This window comes from Pyrus communis, chromosome 4 (genome assembly GCF_963583255.1).
Source record: "Pyrus communis chromosome 4, drPyrComm1.1, whole genome shotgun sequence".
In the NCBI taxonomy this organism is placed as follows: Eukaryota; Viridiplantae; Streptophyta; class Magnoliopsida; order Rosales; family Rosaceae; genus Pyrus; species Pyrus communis.
This window is the reverse complement of record NC_084806.1, coordinates 14,065,736-14,086,215: the sequence shown is the minus strand read 5'-3', so window position 1 is coordinate 14,086,215 and position 20,480 is coordinate 14,065,736. Positions and strand designations below refer to the sequence as shown.

Sequence of the window (20,480 nt, the reverse complement as noted above, 5' to 3'; positions counted from 1 at the left end):
TACGCCGAGTAACGCAATTCGTAACACCTGACTACGCCGAGAAGGCTAGCAAGGTGACCTCTACCAACAAGGGTTCGAAAACCCTTCTCGGCCGAGACTTAGATAGGTAACCAGTCGGCCTCAACGCAGTGCTGTTTGTCCAAACTGAAGGTACTTCTCGGTCGGCTGATTCTGCGGCAACAATGCTGTTTATCCAAACTGAAAGTGCTCGCCGAGTGCCTCCATAGTGTTGTTTATCCAAACTGAAGGTGTGTTGGCAGGAAAAGAAAAGGAAAAAATGTCAAGGTATTTGAGAGGTTTTTTGCGCAGGGCAATTGTATGCTGAATTGAAGGGGCCTTCTTTGTTGCATGATTTCTTGTATTTATAGCACCTCATTCCTTGAAACCGAATTGCATCTTTATCTGGCGTGGGAGTCCTTGTCCCGTTTCAACTCTACCTCGAACAAACCTACTTCCACTAGGACTTTGAATCTTCCCCTTTTTCGAGGCTTTATTCTCTGCCGGCCGGGAATCCTGCTCGCACCAGGACTTTCTCGGCCCTTTCTGTTTATCTGGGCTACCTTTTAGGACTCGATCGACCCTGCCAACTGGCCCGAGATTTATCACTCGGCCCATAGCATTTGACAACCCTGGACCGAGCACAACCTGCTGCTCGGCCCAATAATATTATTTTGGACCCAAACAGCATGAATGCTTGTTTGACATATTTGTTTCGGGTTTGGTTTTTGGGTTCTCTTTTCTTTGTTCAAATTTTTGTGATTTTAATTTTTTTAAATGTGGGTTTTCTTTGTTCAATGATATGGTCCATCTTCAATTTTTTCACCAAAGATCTCTGCTAGCACTGCTCCTTTCTCGGACCATGTACGACTCATCATCAAGTACTCAAGGTATGGATTCAACTCTGAATGTCCCATGCAAACTGTTTTCAGTTTTTCATCTGGGTTTTTTGAATTGCAGGAAGTTTGCTTCCGCATGCTCATTGTTTGCTTCCATTTTTCTTGCTTTGGCTTCAAATCGGACACCTAAACCCCTCTACCACTCTCAACACTTTCGATTCCATCCCCCAATTAAGATTACAGGGTGAACTACAATCCTTAAACATACTTTTAGAGGCTTTATTAAAGCAAAGATAAATTGAAAAAACCTAACCGGCTACAAAGTGGAATAGCTATATCTCCTTTAAAATTTGGGTGCTAGCCCTTCCTCCTAGCCTACATAAGATTGACATCGACTTTGTTCTTCTAAATCAAGGATCGACCTAAAGATGTGGGCAAAACTTATAGCTTCTTCAAAGATTGCTAAAGATATGTATATTTTCATCTCTTTTTTCCCTATATGTGTGTGTGACACACACACACACACACACACACACATATATATATATATATATATATCTTTTTTGTGTTCTATATATAGTCCATATTATTCTAAGCTTTGAGTTAATATCTAAACCATGATTGGCCATGTTGCCTGTTTTATTTTGCATGTGAGAACCAAATGGTTACCAAGTAAATCAATAGAGTTCATACTATTATTTAGTTAATTTAATAAGCATAATAAGATATTAAATGTTATCATCTTTTGTTATGTTTTTGCAAATTCATAGATCATTTGAATTGAATATAATTCCTATAAAGATTATATTATTATCTTATCACAAAAGATTATATCCAAACATGAATCGCAACAATTAGCTTTGATTCATGTTCTAATTAAACAAATAGTTATGTTGCAGATTTTAGCTTGAATCATCTTTTAATATGTTCAAATTATCTAATATGAACCTATGCATATTGTCATTTCATCGTTATTATAGTTAAGAATTTCTGTTATCATAACCCCTGAATTTTGGGCACTTCTGCATAAGCAGGCCAATTTCAAAATTGCAGGCACACACGCGGATGCACCTAGCAAAATTGAAGTGAAGTACTAACATTTTACAAGGCAGAACCTTCAAATGGTATTTTCTTAACTTCTCTGTTCACAAATTACTATTTGATATTTGAATTGATACTTGAATTGAATAAACATCAGATAGGCCAATCAATTTAAATATCAGATTTCATTTTTGTATTATGTTTCTCAATATCATATTTTAATCATCGTTATTGGTATTAACTGTGATAATGAAGCTTTATAACCAGTGCAATGTATTATCTAGTATCATGTTGATTTTGTCATCTGAGTTTCTTAGAAATCTCACAGCTCGGTTACTTTTCTGACTGGGGTTTTGACATTTTGTTTGTATTTTTTACGAAATTGCAGAAACCTTACATTGAGATTTGGTTCTTTTAGCAGTAGGACCTCAGGATTGAAGACTGAATTATTGTAAGTTTGTTTTCTTTTTCTTTTGTTTTGGCAAGCGAAATCTCAATTATGCTCCACTATTGTTTTATAGTGTTTTTGTTGATGTTGGTACACTTATATTACTGTAAAATGAGCTCTTTATCTTCGTATGTTTGGCATATGGATAATTTTAACTACTCTAATTGATATGCCCAAGTTACAAATGAGGACTATTAGGGAAAAAAACATTAGTTGTATAATTCCAGGAAAGGTGTAAATGAGAACTATTAGGGAAAAGAATAATAGTTGTATAATTTCAGGGCTATGAAGAAGGTTAGAAAAACAATTTTAATCATCCAATTGTATTCAAAGTTTCATTTCTATTGGAGCTAAAAACTAACATCACTGGAAGAATGCAATCTTGCTATGCCTTTAGTTTGGATGAGAAAAGCAGTAAGCTTTTTCAATTATTTTCCCTTTCATGTAAATGATACTAGATTAATTCTTTTAAGCGTTTCTGCCAGTGTTTTCCTTACCTACTCATTGTTCATAGAGATCCCTTCTAACTCGAGTGTTTAGAGTCGTACCTTCTATGACTTTTTGCACATAACAAGCTTCACTCTCAACCTCGTTAGGCTTCAATCTACCACTTCTTATATTGTTCTATTGTTTTAGGCTCCATGTGAAGTGTAAAGTGTTATACATGTAAGGTAGAATGAAGAAGTGAATTAGGTACTCTTGAGAATACAGTGGATAAATCCATGGGTGTTAACTTGGTTTTCAGATTGTTTGTTCAGTAATAACGTAGATCTCAATATTCACACCTCCAAAATATTTAACATCGTCTACTAACTAAATATTAGATTGCACTGATCTAAATAAGAGCCTATTAAATCTGTTAGTATAAAATAATTGCATGTAATTTCATTTTATTTCTTTGCCTAGGCTGCTTGACAATCAAGAGTACTGGAGGGAAACTTTTGGTGCTCCAGTGAACAATTTCGGTCATATTTTCTCAAGGTAAATGAAACAACATTCCCAAATATTTTTTGCATGTAAATAACCCAACGTTTCGTAATCTTTTGTATATAAGTTCTGCTATCGATCAAAAACCATAATCAACTGGAAGGTCTAGATCTTTTTTTTTTGTTTTTTGTAATGTAGATAAGCCAAGAGTTCTACGATTTTACTGTATTGATTAAATCTTTTGTATGAAAAAAAATCTTCCTAATGATTTCAATGTAAATCATGTTAAACTTCTATGACTCAATTTTTTAGATTTTTCAAACATAATCTCTTACAATTTTTAATCCCGTAACATTGCACGGGAAGCAATATCTAGTATGGACTAAATTGGACCGCACTAAACAGTTTAATTTTGCAATTCTGAAAAGGTTTCGGTTTGAACCAAACTGCAAGTTCAAAAAAACGATTTGGTTTCAACATATTATCTCTGAAGCCGAACCGTACCACATAATATAAAAAAATTTAATTTAATACTTGTAGGCCCACGTTGGTACTTCTTTTTTTATCAAAAATTGTTTCACTTTCAAGTTAAACAACAAAAAAAATGTTTAGTAAAAATAAAAGTAATGGTCTCCAAATAATAGTTTTTAAAAGTAGCATGTGGTTGTTTTTAAAAGATACTTTAAAAACAAGGCTGAGCTTTTAATGACTATCTTTAACTCGTTAATTTTTTAAAAAAAATAACATTATTTATCCTTCTAAACACATTTAATTTAGGGTTGGGTTTCAATATGGTTACCAAACTCCCCCATACCAATTACCGTGCCAAATTTTTAGTTTAGCAAAATCTATTACCATTACCGTATCAAACTTTAGATATAATAAGTTTTAGTATGCCAAATAATTCAGTTGGCATGGTCTAGTAATACTAATTGCCTGCCAGGACCACCTTTTTAAGTCAAAACCTTTTTTTTTTTTTTTTTTTTTAACCCAATTCAAGGGCAAGACATTTTTTGTGCCTTCATCACATATAATGTAGTCTAACGTCATCAATCATTCATAATTCACATATATATATATATATATATATATAATAAATCAATTTGTTCTCGTTGCCGCCACCACCTCACCACCATAAACATAACCACCACGATTGCTACTACAACCACAACCACAACTGCCAATGTCGCCGGTGTCGTCGCATTACCAATATTGTCATCTTTGTAGCCTAACCAACATACTCTTTTATTGTCACCACCACCACCATCATCACAACCATTGTCATCACCATCGTTGTTGTTATAATTGCCCACAAAATCATGTCCATGTTCATCATTATATACAATTATATCACTTCTACATTAAAATTTACCAAACGCTTTTATATTGATTTTCATACTCATAACTTTAATAGAAATACAGTTTATCAAACACTCAACAACTATATTTTGCAACTGATTATTCTTAAAGCACATCAGAAGCAGTTTTTAAAAACATAGAGTAATCCCACAATGACCCTTAATCCACAACCACAACAAGAAGCTTCAAGGCAATCTCAAACTTCTAGTTCACAAGGTTCAACGGCTTCTCATCCATCAGTTTCACTTTTACAAAGTCCAAGGTCTTCCTAACTATCACATTCTCAAGCTCAAAGGCCTATGTTTGGAACCAAATTCGTCAACCGTCATAGGAGGTGGAGATGCATAAATCCAAGTAACCTATAAAAGAACAAACAACTATGAGCTAGCCAAAGACAAAGGCTATGTTGGTCAAAGACTTTGACAGGCAAGTTAGTAAGCAATATAAGAGTCAAGTGGTAGACAAGAGAATAAGTATGTCATAATTGCGTTGTTAGAGATGAACTCTAGAATGGTGATCTATACCAGTCGAGAATGTGACCTTCTAGGATAGTGGAATCCTTATTAAACAAGGAGAATCTTAAATAATATCTAGGACAATCTCTAAAGGAGATGTCAAAAAATCCACATTAGTAATAACGGTAAGAAAAAACAGAAGCAATGTTTTCCAACCGAGAAGTCAAATCGATGTGGCATGACATGAAATAACATCTCTCCTCTTGTGTTAAATTTGACAGTAGCTTCAAATATTTTTTTTAATTAATTATCAAATGCTTTTGTATTATTATTTTTTTTTTTATCAAATATGCAAATCTCCTATCTCACTCAAACCTGACTTCTTTTTCCCTTTTCTTAGAACCAAACCCAAAAACCAACCTCTCTCACTCGAACGTCACGATCTCAGCCTCGACAACCATCTCTCCATTAGTCATTAGAAAATCAATAATTCATAAATTTGAGTTCGCAATCTATGAAATCTAGAGAGAGTGAGAGTTAGATAGAGAAGAGTGAGGAAGTAACATGGGAGAAATTGACGACTGTGATTCGATTGAGAGGTGGAGCTCCAGTGGATATGAGTGCAGTTGATGGAAGCTCAGATTGTGAAGTGAGTTTAACATCAGAGACTTGGTTGCAGAAGACTGAAAAAGTGGCGGGATGAGAGAGAGAGAAGGGGAGGATCCTTATCAATGTTTTATTTTTGTTTTCGGTTTATCTCTAAGGGCATCATGGTAGATATAATTCGGTGAAGGTCATTATCAATTATTTATATATGTAAAATTTAAAATATATAATAGAAGTTATGAAAATAAAATAGTGTAATAAAATAATAATTTAATTTGATATATCAGGTGGAGAGCAAAACTTTAAAAAATGTCAAAGTGCCACGTAAGCTGTCAATTTCAAATTTTATGTTTAAAATTTAGCATCTCCTTTGGAGTTGCTCTAGGAAGTAGATATTGCAATCTCTTAGGAGTGTGATTACTTGTGACGCGCATAAATCCTTAGATTGTAAGGACTCCAAGATTATAGGAAATATGTTGGTTCCTTATAGGATTAGGTTTCTGTATCTTGCGGAACACGTGTGGTTAATCTCAGGAAAGTCCTCGGACTTTGCCCACTAATTTCGAAACAGGATGATGGTGGCATCTCTGCTCTTTTTATTCAGCTCCGCAGCAAAAGTTGTTGAGTCCATAATCGGACTTCTGAGGTATTCGTATTCCGATCCGCCTTACTCTGACTATGGACAATCATGGTCATACAAATGACCCTAACTATGTCTCTGAAATGACTTGTGTCCCCTTAAAGATGGATAGTTATCCAACGACCATGCCTTTCGGTGTAAGTCGTAATACGTATCGCTTTAACTCTTCTGACGCGAGGCATTTTGGCTTTGAGCCTCATAAACTTTTGACGTTTCATATTCAAACACGCAGCCTCGAGAATCATAGCGCGTAGCTGGCAATGATAAGGGAGGTCATGTTGCTTGTGTACATTTAACAAGAAGTGGTCTTTTTGCATCACCAAGTGACTTCGATTTTTGAACACACTAATCTCTAGGCAAGACTCTTCAAATTCGATGGTGAGATTTCTTGGCACTCCCCTTTGAATAGCCCAACCTTGACTTTATTTTTCCAAATCCTTTCTCATAAGTTCTCAACTTCATCGTGGATTCTCTTTATTTCTTTCATGTTTTAGCTTTTAAACTCAAATTTCACTTTGAACCTTCGATAATTAGGATTTATAACCAAGAAATTTGCTACATACATATTCACTTTGATGGTGGGACAATATCAATGATGTTGGTGGTGAACCATGCTAGGCCTTACAAGTTTAACAAAACCACATCACTAAACATCACCGATATGTCCCAACTTAACGACCTATTACAAGGTGTTAAGTTTTATCATAAAAGGTCTCAATGATGCTAGGAGAAAGTTATAAATCAAAATATACTTTATAAAGTAAAATCTCTCATATGTTAATACTATATATATTTTTTTTTCATATGCCCGATGTAGAATTCTATTCTTATACAGATATCAAATTATAGTTGATTTCTTTGTTGTTGATATTATTATTGATTCATTGTGTGACTTATGATAACTTTAAGGAAATAAACCTAGAAGACTTTGGAAAGAATAAGACTTGAGATACTTTACTGGATGCCTTTGATTGATATCAAAGGTTACAATATATAGGAATACAAGAGCCTAATTTAAGTAGGTAAATTAATATAGTTCAATGTATAAGGATGTACTTAATTCAATGAACATGCTACAATACATGTACTCCGATAAAGTCTAACTATTTCTAGAAGGATCTACAACATTGGTTGGGTTATGGGCGTCTCTCAAACTTTTCCCGTCCCTGGAAAACTGGACGGACTTGAGCAGACAAGTTTGGAACAGAGGAGATCAAGCCATGGTTTATGAAGGCTTTCGCGAGCAAACAGCATGTTGATCAACATAAATATTATAATAGACATAGTGAGTACCCACAACAATCTTTTCGGGAACAAAATGATAATTCAGTTCATTATGACGAGTATGAAAACAAGGTACAAGGTTTATACCCAAGAAAATAAGGTAGCCACTTGTAGAGTGACGACTGACTAAACACTTAACGAACTCAACATCAGAGTAGCAGAGAGACTGAGAGAAACCGAATCAAGATGGAATGTTGGTTTATAATCGATGGTGCCCTTGATATACTAAAGAATACACTCGATAGCTATTATGTGAGAAGTACGAGGAGCGCTCATGAATTGTGAAATAATGTTGATAGCCAAGGACAAATCTGGCTTAGTGAGAGTGAGGTACTAAAGAAGCCGACAATTTCACAATAAGTAATGGGGGAGGCCAATAAGGAATCGTCATGGGCTATTAAGGCAACTTTGTCCGTAAGAGGACTTGACTCAGGCTTGTAGTCAATCATGTTCTGCTTAACAAGAAAGTCATGATCATATCTATCTTGTTTTATACATAGACAGTTAGAGTCACAAATCACTTGTAATCAAAAGATATACCTGAGTGGTCCTAGGTACTTAATGTCAAATATGTTGCCCAAAATGTTGATGAATGTTAAAAGTAAGGAAGATTCCAGTATAAGAATGTCATCTATATAAAGTAGTAAATAAATCAACTATGAGCCATGTCAAAAAATAAATAGGGAATTATCGGCCTGGCTTTGAAGGAATCTAACGGATAAGAGAAATAAGCTAATACGAGTGAACCATGCACGATGAGTTTGCTTAAGAACATAGAGGGACTTGCGTAAATGATGCATATATGCTGAGTCGAATCAATGAACCTTTGAGGCTGAGTCATAAAAACATCTTTCTGTAAGTAGCCATGAAAGAAGGTATTCTTCATATCAATTTGATGAAGAAACTAACCATGAGAGGTAGCGAGACAACAGATAGGGGACGGTGCAAAAGGTGGTCAATTTGACAACCAGGCTAAATGTTTCACCATAATATACCATGGCATTGATGGAAACTTTTAGCAACAATGCGAGCTTTGTAGCAGTCAATGGAGTCGTCATATTTTCTTTTAAAACGAAAAACCATTTACAACCAACTGTATTCTGACCGGGATAGAGGAACAAGACTATAAATGTCTATTTTAAGAAGGGCATTGATCTCTTCTGTCATAGCAGTGCATCATTCAAGATGCTTGGAGACTTGTGAAAAACATGTTGGTTCAACAAAATCAAGTATGGTAAGAAGAGCATGAGGAAGAGGGTACTACACGGTGCCATCAAAATAAATTTTCAGTTGAGTGATGCCTTCCTAAGTGCGTGTGACCATTAGGTGAGTGGTGATAGTTATGGAGAAGCATGTGTTATAGAGGGTTGATCCAATGATTGTGCTGGCCTAATTTGAGAGGCAGAGGCAAATAGGCAGAAAAGATGGATCTAAAGTTAGGAGGGACATAATTCAGTGTGATGTAGACGTTGAGATATGCTGCTACAGCAACTGAGGTGGTAAAAGATGAGGCTATAGAGTTTGGCCGGCTGGCGTGAGTCAGAGCCAGGATTGTTCCTGAATGGGCTTGGGCCAGAACATACGCAGATAAAGGCCCTAGGGGGCCGATGCAGGAGATAAATAAGTGATGTTAAATGGGACTATCGATGAAGAAGCATGTACATGCAAATCACTATAAGGAATATAATTTTCATTAAGTAAACATGACACGAGACATAGACATAACCAATAGATGTATCAAGACAACGATAGCCTTATGGAAGAAGTTATAACCTATGAAGACACAAGGAATAGAACGACTCATTAGTTTGTGTTATGCGTAAGCCCGAGACGAGGAAAGCAAAAATACAAAAAAACTTTGAGATGATAGTAGGTTGGAGGAGAGTTGAAAATGAGGGAATATGGACTTGAAGGTAAGAATGTGAAGTTCTGATAAGTAAAGGAGATGATGAGTGTTGAGGATCGATGTGTGTAACATGATGTATTCCCAACCAAGACCTTGAATGACTAGTAGGACCAAATATTTGTTAGAGAATGAGATAGGTTCACCAATATTTGAACGACTTTGCAATGTGGAGAAACTTATCAATAGTTTGGTGCCCCTTGTGCATATTGTGGGACACTTTAAAATGAGTAATGCTTACCATTCCATTATTCACACAAACCCTTCCATGACTTATCGGCTGCCTTGCTTGAGGAATAGGTTCACAAAAATGGAGATGAATTGGAATAACGTTGGAGTTGGATTCGAATGTGAGCTTCATTAGTAAATGATTTATGGGCAAAATGGATTGTGAGAGCCTACCAGATGTTTTCAATAGTTTCGCAACTGATAATGAGGGAGAAGATTTCCTTGGTAAAGATGGTGGTGAGTTAGGAAATAGTGAGCTGGTTCTATTGAACCCAAAGTTCATGAATGAGATTCACAACTTTGGTGATGAGTTAATCCTTATCAACAGGAACATTAAAAAGGGAAATAAGGGGAAGATAAATGCCAGTCACAAATTTCCATAAGCCATGTCTGATGAGGAACAACTTCATCTGACGAAGCTAAAGCAAGTAGTTAGTGTGGTCAAGTTTTTCAAAATGGACAGTATTAGTACTGTGAATGTGTGGGAGGGAAGGGGAAGAGGAGGCAGAAGTTGATAAGGCCATGGACCATGGAAAACTAAGAAGATTGAAGACTTCAATGGAAGATTTAGGAGGCAATGAAACCATGTAAAAGACTTTGGAGAGAATAAAACTGAAGATGATTTACTGGAGGCCTTTGATTGATATCAAAGGTTACAATATATAGGAATACAACTAGGTAAATTAATTAGTTCAATGTACAGGATGTACTCAGTTCAATGTACATGATACATGTACTCCAATAAAGTCTAACTATTTCTAGGAAAATTTGTGGCATTGGCAGACCTATGGGCCATCTCTGTAACAATTACTCTAATATTATTGTATTAAAGAGGCTTAATTATTGTCATAAGACTTTTTAGCCAAAATGGTCCCTGAGATTTGCATAACACGTCACTTTGGTCCCTGAGATTGAAAATCAATATAAATGGTCCCTGAGATTGTCCACCATCTATTATTTTGGTCATTCCGTTAAAAACTCCGTTAAGTGTCCTAGAGCTCTTGGCCGGAAGTTAGGACAATTTTCAAAGCTTCGTAACTCAATCGTTTCTTAACCAAATTCGACCCATAATAGATCAAAATGAAGATAGGAAAGTGTAGAACAAGACTATACCAATTTAGAAGCCCAATGGTTGCTGGAGATGGCCAGAAGATAGCCTGAAATGTGACTGGTCCACGGGAAACTGGAAAACTTGTCGGAAACTGGGTAAACTTTAAACGTTCATAACTTCTTCAATACTCAATGAAATCGAGTGATTCAAAAACGAAAATCATATTGATCGATGAGACGAAGAGAATGGTATTTTTCTTGACGGCTAAATCACCGTGGGTTGGCTGGAAAACGGCATGAAAGTGGCTAACTCGAGACCAAGATAGCCATTTTCGAGCTATTTTTCGGCCAAACCACGACGATTTAGCCGCCAAGAAAGGTACCATTCTCTTCGTCTCGTTGAGAAGTATGATTTTTGTTTTTGAATCACTCAATTTCGTTGAGTATTGAAGAGGTTATGAACGTTTAAATTTTACCCAGTTTCCGACAAGTTTTCCAATTTTCCCGCGGACCAGTCACATTTGAGGCTATTTTCCGGCCATCTCCGGCAACCATTGGGCTTCTAAATTGGTATAATCTTGTTCTACACTTTCCTATCTTCATTTTGATATATTATGGGTCGAATTTAGTTAAGAAACGATTGAGTTACGAAGTTTTGAAAATTGTCCTAACTTTTGGCCAAGAGCTCCAGGACACTTAACAAAGTTTTTAACGGAAGGACCAAAATAATAGATGGTGGACAATATCAGGGACCATTTCTATTGATTTTCAATCTCATGGACCAAAGTGATGTGTTATGAAATCTTAGGGACCATTTTGGCTTAGAAGGCTTGTCATAAAGACAAAAACCTTCATGAATTGAGAGACCTCATACTTTTGTCATAATACTCATAAGGAAATATTTGGCAAAAAATATCCAACCACTATTTTTTTACATTGAAATCATGTTTTAAACGTATTCTAATCCTGAATCATTAGAGCATCTCTAATCATGTTCTCCATTTCAAGTTAAATTTAACTTTTTAGAGCCATTATGGCCTATGACCATTTTGGAATGTATGGATTTCGTTGTAAATCTAGGTTTCATGTGATAGAGTCGAGATGTTGTAATAATTTGCGAAGTCAGGCGTAAATGAATGGTGGCTCAAGGCTGTCATCGTAATCTATTCCTCGAATTTCGTCGAGGAAGGAGGAGCCTAGCGCCATCGCAAAAAGAGTGCTCATATTACGTCTAATGTTCAATATTCTTATGATGATTATGACTAGGGGTGGTTCGGTATGGGATCCCATACCGAAACCCTTGTCCCGATTCCCAAACCAAAATTTTCTGGAATCCCAAATTCAATATCGATCCCAAACCAAATTTTCGGGAATCTCGAAATGGTTTTGGGCTTTTGGACTACATTTGATATATTATGCTTTTGGGCTAAAATTCAACCTTTTATATTGAAAATTTGGGCTTTTGGGCAGGCTGCCAATCTACTGCCCAATCTGTTGTTGGACTATAATTTGAATCTATGCACAATCTGTGTACAATAGCATATGTGATCTGCCTATTCAATTTCTACTACACTTGACATGCATGCAATAAAAATAAATTAAGTAACAAATCCAAAAGCAAAAAAAATTAGTTACAAGCCAAGGTTTTAAAATAAATAAAGTAACAAAAGAAAAAAATTAGTTACGAGCCAAAGTTTCAAAATAATTAAGTTACAAACCAAAAGCAAAAAAGCAAAGCTTAACGTTTATGAAGATTGTTGGCCTCTTTGGCCTCTTCGGCCCTTTGATATTGTTGATGCTTGTGGTTGCTCCCTTCGTGTTGGTACTTGTACTCTTCCCCTTGGTTGAGCCATTCCCCTTGATATTGATGGTTGAGCCCTTCTCCTTAAAATGGGTGGTTGTGGAGGTAGTGATTAATTAATTTGATTTTGACGTTGAACCTCAACTTGAGATGGTCGAAGAGGTGGATGTGGCATTTCATTTTCTTGTGTTGTATTCTCCTCACCTCCCAAATTAGCCATGCCTAAAACAATAAACCACAAATCATTTAGATTGAATTATAGTCTAATAGTAATAGATAATAAATACTAAGAAAATAAAAGAGGAAATTAAATTGTTTGCTTACTTTTTTCTAAGCATTCAAGCTCCTCGTAGAAATATAATTCGTCAAGTGTAGGCTCCTTGTAGAAAAAAAATTCTTTTCCTCTAAGCTAATCACTAGTACACACTAAAGCCTCAACGTTTTTAGGTGTTAAGGAAGCTCTAAAAGGATCAACAACTCTCCCACCAAGACTAAAGGCATTTTCACTAGCAATGGTGCATCTAAGAAGGGCCAATACATCTTTAGCAACTTTACTAAGAGTTGGATATTGACCACAATTTCCTTTCCGCCAATTCAAAAGATTGAAACCCTCATATGTTAGGCTTTGATGTGGATCATTGAAGTACATATTCACTTCATTGGCTATCTCATTTTGTTGTGCCTCCGTTCTCTTTCTTTGGATCTTCTTTGTCATCCTTGAAGCAACATCAATATCTACTATCATACCCCCCCCCCCCCCCCCCCCCGGTCCCATCATCTAGTACAACATTTGATCTTTGCTCCACATTTGAGGTAGCACTACTACCACTAAAGACCACTCCCTCCTTATATGCATTATACAACTCGGTTACATAGCCTTTAACCCTTACTTTCTCCTCCCTTATTTTGTCACATCCATAGCCGAGCTCTTCTAGATTTGTCTCTTAACATATCAAATTTGTACCTCGGGTCAAGTGATTGGGCCACAAAGAGAACAGGATTCACCTTTTCAATGTCAGCCCAATATTTGTCAAACTTGAGCTTCATTAAGGTAGCCACACTTTGCAAAGTGGCATTAGAAGCGTTTAAAATTTGTTCTTCTATCTCCATTTGCAAGGCAATCACAGTGCTAAGTATTAAGTGTGACATTGGAGTAAGGGTTGCACTCAATGTCAAAGTGGCATCATAAATTTTTTTGAGAAAGTGAGCAAAACTCACCGACCTTTCCCAATCATCCACCTCCGGAAGACCCACCCGCTTGGCCTTTGTTGTCACCCCATCAACGTCTTTCGAGACCTCCTCTTTAAAGTGAGCAATAAAAGAATCACACTCAAATGCCATCTTAGAGAACACTTCTTTAAACTTGAAAGCACTATTAAGCATTTGACACGTGGCATTCCATCTTGTGACAACATCAAAAGGGATACTTGACATACTATCAAATCTCAACAAGACACAATATTCCCTAAAAGACTTCAACCTTGTCGGGGATGAATGTATAAACTTCACACAATCTCTTATGGCATCAATCTCCCTACTAGGCTCTGCCATTCCATCCTTAACTATCAAATTGAGGATGTAACAAGCGCACCTCATGTGCAAGTGAGCCCCGTTAAGTAAAAGAGTACCATTTGACTTGAGTCTTCTTTTCATGTATGCAATAACGGTGTCATTTGCACTAGCATTGTCAACAGTAATGCTAAACACCTTATCTATGCCTCAATCATTCAAGCAAACCTCTAGACATCTTCCAATATCATCACCTTTGTGAGAAGTAACTTGGACAAAGTTTAGGATCCTCTTATGTAATCCCCAATTAGCGTCCAAAAAATGGGCCGTGATGACCATGTAGTTTATCATTGGAATCAAGGTTCAAGTATCGGTTGTGATACTCATTCTCAATCCCTCAATCACACTTTTTATTTTTGCCTTCTTTTCAAAATACAACTCCAAAACCGCCGCTGCCACCTTATGCCTATTAGCAAGTTTGTACTTTGGATTCAAGTCACGAATAAAAGCTCGAAAGTCCTCTTGATCAACCACCCTAAAAGGCATCTCCGCTATTATAATTCACCTCACACAACTCCTATCATGTCTTTTTTGATTGAAAGTGTGAGTGACAACTGGACCTCCCATCCTCGCTCGTGTCAATGTAGGTTGGTTCGAATCCATATTCTCAAAGAGACGAGAACCCGGGCATTTTCTCAAGTGTTTAAGAATTCCCGCTGTCCCATGAGTTCTAGGGTGTGTCGGTACTAAGAGTTTGCAATGCTTGCATTCGGCCATGAACAATCTCTCCCCATTATTATCGGTGATCGTTACCCTCTTACCATCGTTCCACGTCGGACTTGGACCTTTTCTCCTATTGCCCTTTTTCCGAAGAGGACCATCCCATTATCTCACTACTTTTTCTACTTCCTCTTCCCTCTCTTCTCCCTCTTCCCCTTCTTCTTCTATTTGTTCTAATGCAATATCCTCCTCCACATCCGAATCATCATCCCAACAATCTTCATAATAATCATTATGCAAATAATCTTGAGGAGAGGGAGTGCCTAATTGAAGGGTACCACTAGGTTGGGTTTGTTTTCGTTTTCCTAATACCGAGACCATAAGTGTACTAGATTGGCTACTAGACCCTTCCATCCTAACAAATAAAATAACAATGCATATTAATATATCATAACCACAGTTCAACATATATCCAAATTCCAATCAATAAATCACATATCCAATTCAAATGCAATAACATTAACATATTCAATATGTGCAAAGTGAGAGGAAACAATTAAAGAGAATTCATATATATTCATAAAGAGGAAATGAGCTACAACTCTATGATCTCTACATTTCATCACCACATCGTAGATGTTTCCAGATATTAACTACTTCATGTACATGCATTATGAGAGAGAAAGAGAGAGAGAGAGAGAGAGGATGTTTCCAGTTAGTCATTAGATTTATAGAAGAAACTAGAAAGTGTGACCCGCGCGTTGCTGCGGGAAGTGTCACCTGCGTGTTGCTGCGGGATTGAAAATTTTACGACAAATTATGATTAAAAAATGTAAAAGATAATGCATCCAATGATTGTGGACCTAATGTCATCAAACCAAAGTAAACTTTCATTAAACTAAGTTCTTAGCACTTCAGTTAAATCTCAAGTTTTAAAAAGTAGTTCAATTTGACTAAAATTATACAGAGTGAGGCAAAAAGACAAAACAAACAGTTGCGGAAAGGTGTACATTGACACTAATCCTGTAAGTCAAATATGAAAAATGTTAAGAATGTAGAAGCTTAAATTATCCCTAGCATCAGTAGATTAACAATGAAGAAACAAAATCCATATGTTTATATTGATTGTCGCTTGACAATTCAGCATGGGAAAAAATGCAAGAAAAAAATATTGTTAAATATCATGTGAATAAATGAATAACAGTGAACATTACATATAGCATAACATGAATATGCATGTGCATAGTAAATACTACGCAATAATATGCATAGGCAAACACTAACTATCAATTAACCATTTTCATTAACACTTTAAAAAGGTTGTTTAAGTATAAAAAGATCTAATACAAAGAATAGAACACTGAATATTATAAAAAATAAATCCATATAATATACAAACACAAAGATTATGAAAATATATATCATTTGACAATACAAAATCAAGCAATGTCTAAAGATGACAAAAAGATCCCAAATAGTGTTTTTGACCCAAAAAATAAAGATCCTAGATAGTTTATTACAGAAAGCAGAAACATTAGATCATATGCATTGAAACAATTAACAAATTTTCAATGAGCAATACTAAGTATTTATTACTTAAGATCATTAAGTAATGATTGCTCACCTTTTCATCAACCAGTATACGTGCAGACCTGTATATTTATCAGTTGTCATCAGAACAGGCAGACTTTAATTTTTACTGCCTTTTTATATGGTTATCAGTTTTGATCCAAGTAAACTAAAAAAACCAATTATAATTAAAGATTTATTAGTTATAGCTAAATCAAACAATGGTTGTATCTCAAGAAGTGAAAGATAATTAGTTGTGCCTAATTTTATGTCAACACTTCATATTACATCCAATTTAACTATTACAACAATATAGTGACACACTTAACATAAAATTCTGCCAACCATATAGCAATAGTAAATCAAGTAATTTGCAAAAATTAGAAATGTATCATAAAAAGTAAATATCTTATCTCATACGTGTTAAAATGATTAACAAATTCTTAGTCAGTCGTATCTTATTAAGACTCGTGCAAAACTTAAAATTCACATAGTCAACAGCCATACTTGAAACCAATAAATAAAAAATTAATAAAACTTCTTCAGAGATTCAGAGTAATAGTTAAAATTTTGGAAGACCCAAATAAAAATCATTTAGCTATAAACAGTAAGCAAAAACGTGAAGAAAAAAAAATAGAGATGCACTAAGACCATAATTCATGACTGTTATCCAAAATTTCCAAAGTAAACATACAATAAAATAGATTGCTTTCTATTTTTCATCTCTCTCCCTGTTATTTAGTATTGTGATAAGGTTATGATAAACAATTGTTTTTCCAAAATTTAATAATAATAAACATCACAGTATAAGTTTAACATGAGAGAGAGTCAATCTCTACCTTTGATATGTTGATCCTACCATTCCCCTGCATACTTGATCCTTTTTAAGTCCACCTATTGGCAAAAAAATAAAGACAAAACTTGTAACACCATTTAAACAAAAAGAGATTTCTCAATCAGAGAAAGCTTCAATTTCAATTAATTTATTTTGTTATCAATGCAATATTGGAACTTGCATTTGGTTCAAAAAAGTAATGTAAATTGATCAAGCAAAAGAAACTAAAAATAGAATCCATACCAATCGGTTTAAAAGCATTAATCAGTATGACAATGAAAATTTCATACTGAAATCTCACCTTGTGACATTACCTTATATGTGTTCATTTCCTATTTTTCATCAGACGCATTCTCATTCTCTAGTTGTTGAGTTTAATTTTTCTTTCGACTCCCCATGTAGATGGGCTCAACCTCCTTTTGTTTTTCCTAGAATTTTTTCACTGAAATACAAACCTGTATTGGTTATGGATATTAACAAACTGTAGAGAACTTGTTACATAATATACATACCTGCAGCATTAGAACAAATGAGAAACGGTGGGTATCATCAATAGTACTTGTCATCAACATCAACTTATCATCCAAAGAGGCATTTAATTTCTTTTATTCTTCATCATCTATGATATATATGAATAATAGATCTCAAAAGAATGATAAAAAAAAAAAACAAACAAAGTATGGTCGAAATTGCTTTATAATTTCGTATCAATATGGCATGAAAACTTGGTTGATTCATTTGTGAACTAAATTAAAAACAAACTTAAACGTTAGTTTAGTGATGAGAGGTTGATTATTCAGTGATAAACTACATATGCACGCCACTGTCTACTTAAGGTGAGCAATTTGAAGATTCTATACCTCAAGCATCTGGAACCCTACATACAAAAGCGGCAAAAACGATGGCCACTGCTTCCTGAAAATAAAAAAATCAAATCATATACCCGCACTAAAAATCCATATACAACACAACCCCAAAATTAATTATCACCAATTTTTTTTTACAGAAAATAGATCCGCAAACTAAACATGACCCAAAAAAATTTTAAATTTTGTTCAACAAAAGATATAAGAGCAGGAACATAAATTATATACCTTAATCAGAAGGGGCCTGCAAACTTCTATACAAAAACCATAAAATTCGAACGGTAACGTTTCCTGAAATAAAAAACAACCAAATCATACACCCACACTAAAAATCCAAACTCATAAACCATGAACACTTCTCCCTGGAAATAAAAAACAACCAAATCACAACCCATACTAAAATCCCAAACAGACAAAGGAAACCCCAATAATTAGTCATCCCACCAAAAACGAAACAGGACCAAAAAAAAATTAAAAATTCTGTTGGAAAAAGATTTAAGAACAAAAACATAAATTATATACCTCACCCAGAAAGGGCTTGCAAGCCTGTACAATAAAACCTTAAAATTTGAAGACCAATGTTTCCTGCAACAAAAAATGAAATCAGATCAAACATCCACACACAAAGTACGAAAAAAATTAAGAAAACGCTCAGCACAAAACGGCAAGACTTGAATTTTACACTAATCAATTAAAAAAAAAATTTCTTGCTAACCAAACAGAAAATAAGATGCGGATGAAGCAACACACCTAAAATGGCGCAATTGGTTTCTGGAAAACAGCCAAAAAAATCCAACAATGCCTTTCTAGACGACGGAATCGAAATCGAAATGGAGAGACAGATGAAGAGATAGAGAGAGCAAATGAAAAGGAAAAGAGACGGAACAAAATGGAAGACATTTCACCACCAAATTTCAACAAAGAAGTAACAAAGCACAAAAAAAAAAAAAAAAAAAATTCAAATATTTGGCTTTTGGGTAGTTGAGAAGAAGTGAGATTTAATTACCTGTCAAAGGCTAAATTGGGAGCATGATGGTGCGTTGAAGAGATTGAACAGATGAGGAAGCAAAGATCGAACAGATCTCACGAAGCAGAATCGAAATCGCTAATCGGTTGAAGAGCACAATTTTTTCCTTTTTGGATTTCTGCGATTTCTGAGGAAGAAGTCGAGACACTTCTATTGGACACCAGGGTTAAAATACACCAGAAGAGTCCGGAAGAGTAAAAACAAAAAGAAGGGAGCACGATGACCAACACGTGTGAAACATGGCACAAATGCAATTAAACAAATCAAGCAGGGGCAAAAAAGGAAGCACACTGCTCTAGAACAGTGCCACCCAAGTTTGGGTTTTAGTATATATAAATATATATGTCTACATACATATCTTGCTGTATGTTTTGATGAATATGGTTTATTAGAAAATGATCTATTTGTTATTTTTGAACCGTCTGTTAAAAGAAATTCACATGTTGTATTGAAGATAAGTTATCAATAAAACTGTTGCAGGACAGGGAACTGAAAAATACCTTAACCTCATAAGTTGGATTCCCAAATTGGCAGTGCTCCTCTTTTGCTTTGTTGTATCGTTTAATTACTGATTTTATGCTGGTAAGAGGATACATTTACGTTAGATACTTATTCGATTTTTGCCAGCTTAGCACAAGAAACATTTGGAATATGTTTTCAAGAATCTGTATATGGACAACAAAAGAAAATTGATATATCATTGTAGCATAATAACATTTTTGACTAACTTTTTAATCCACTTCCCTCCAATCAATATGTTTTGTAAGCTGTTGTTACTGATAAACGTATGGTTTTCATATCTGCTTGCAGACATTGTTGTAGAAGGTATTTTAGAAAACATTTAAGTCAGGCTCCCTCCCCCCTTTAACCTCTCATTCCCTCTAGACTGTAACCTCTCCGTCGATTCAAAATCCCTAATTCCAAAAGCCCTAATTCAGAAACCCTAATTTCATAAATTCCTAATTCAGAAACCCAAATTCAAAATCTCTAATCGAATTTGAAATCAAACAATTTGTATGAACTTTGGTTGAGTTTATTGCAGGAATTTCTTACCTTTTGCAGTGAGGAGAAGTGCAGATTGAGACCGAGAGCTCGATTCAGGAGCCAAATTCGGGTGGTATGGACAGTGGGTGAAGGCGTGCTTCAGGTGAGGAGTGAGGACTGAGAGGAATGTGGACTGGTGTGGGTAAATTCGGGATTTAGGCGACGTATATGGGAGGAGAGGCAAATCGGCGAGGAGATACTGAGGTTACGTTTAGGTCTGAGGTAAGGTGAGTCTATGTCGAGAGACCGAGACAGAGAGAGAGAGTCAGACACGGGTTGATAACTTTGATTTATATGCAACGGTTGAGATTAAATCTCAACAGAATCCAATG

General features: G+C 35.4%; 1 long non-coding RNA gene across 2 annotated transcripts; it reads right to left on the bottom strand.

The window, feature by feature from the left end:
- Positions 1 to 16,284: 16,284 nt before the first annotated feature.
- LOC137730549 (uncharacterized) lies at positions 16,285 to 18,665 on the bottom strand. Of its 2 annotated transcripts, XR_011068184.1 has the most exons (5): positions 18,600 to 18,665; positions 18,306 to 18,368; positions 18,072 to 18,126; positions 17,216 to 17,270; positions 16,285 to 16,459 (listed from the first exon to the last, which is right to left on the bottom strand). It is a non-coding gene; the product is annotated as an uncharacterized lncRNA (long non-coding RNA). The 2 variants fall into 2 exon arrangements; XR_011068183.1 differs by lacking the exon at positions 16,285 to 16,459 and having other exon boundaries at positions 17,063 to 17,270.
- Between the last annotated feature and the right edge of the window lie 1,815 nt (positions 18,666 to 20,480).